Source organism: Oratosquilla oratoria, unplaced genomic scaffold, assembly GCF_046742065.1.
Source record: "Oratosquilla oratoria isolate Oo_2021 unplaced genomic scaffold, ASM4674206v1 SCAFFOLD171, whole genome shotgun sequence".
Taxonomy (NCBI): domain Eukaryota; kingdom Metazoa; phylum Arthropoda; class Malacostraca; order Stomatopoda; family Squillidae; genus Oratosquilla; species Oratosquilla oratoria.
The window spans coordinates 50001-51704 of record NW_027467524.1 but is presented as its reverse complement, the minus strand read 5'-3'; positions in this window follow the sequence as shown (position 1 = coordinate 51704).

Genomic DNA, 1704 nt, shown 5'->3' with positions numbered 1-1704 from the left:
TTGTACAAACACATACATACATGCACATATACATGAATACATGTATATACTGTATACATCCATACATGCATGCATGCAGACATGTATACATATAGGCATGCATACATACACATACACATGCATACATAAACATACACACATACACATACACACATACGGCCCGGTGGCGGATTGGTAAGGCACTGGCCTCACAAGCCGGAGGACCGGGGTTCGATTCCCCGGCCGGGCGGAGACAAGTTGGGTTGGTCTCCTTTCACGTGTAGCCCCTGTTCACCTAGCAGCGAGTAGGTACGGGACGTTAGTCAAGGAGTTGTGACCTTGCATTCCCGGTGTGTGGAGTGTGAGTGGTCTCAGACCTACCCAGAGATCTGCTAATAATGAGCTCTGAGCTCACTGCCGTAGGGTGGTGTCTGGCTGTCTCGGAAAGAGGCTGCAGCAGATCCGAGGTGAATACATACACACGTACATACATATATACATACATACATTCATACGTACATACATACTGAAAGACAGACAGACAAACATGTAAATATTCACACACGCATGTACTCTATAATTCCACTTGGTATCTTCGATATCCTCTAGTCCAGCCAGTAACCTGCCCTAGTGTCTTTTCGATGAAAAACTCCCCTTCCAGATAGCCTATTCCTGAGAAAAGAAACCCCGAAAACCACCGTGAAACTGTCTGTAGTACACAAAAAACGTAACCGTGAGTCGTGATTCTGCCGTAATGTTAGTTACTTATTCAAATTACACTTTTACGTCTTCCTAGCGCCAGATCTCTGCAAGGTTGGAGGACATCAGAGGTATGTGAGACCTGAATACACTGGTTCCACGCTGCACTCACAACTACTATTAGCAGACGTCTCAGACTCCAAACACACTTCTCACCATCTCGCATCTTACCATCCCAGATTAAGATACCGAATTGAGGGGCAAAGGTTGCATAATCCCTCTGGGAATATGCCGGCCCTGTAGTAGACCATTAAGGGTTAATTGGTAGAAATTGTATGTAACGAAGATAAATAAAAGAGAATGTGCCATAGCTTTCAAACTTATAGGAATTTAAGAAAACATAAAGCTTGACTACAGTAGTGCATATGTATGTATCTATATATATGTGTATGTGTATGTGTATATATACATACATATATATATATATATGTATATATGTATGTGTATGTATATGTATATGTATATGTATGTATATATATATGTATGGATGTATCAATATGTATATATATATATATATATATGTATGTGTCTGTATGTATCTATATGTATGTATATATATACATATACAGGCATGTAGTACATGTCTATGTAAATATATGTATAAATGTTTATGTATATATATATTTTAATGCATATGTATGTATGTGTATTTATCTATATGTATCTATGTATGTATATATACATATGCATGTATGTACATGTATATGTATGTATGTGTATGTGTATATGTATATATGTATATGCATATGTACATGTATATGTATATGCATGTGTATATGTATATATTAATGTGTATATGTATATGTGTATGTGTATGTATATGTATATGTACATATACTTGTATTTGTATACGTATATTTGAATGTGTATGTGCACGTGTTATGTGCACACATATGTGCATGCGTACGTGGATGGGTATGAGCACTTGTATGTACATGCATACGTACACTGCACATTCATACGTAC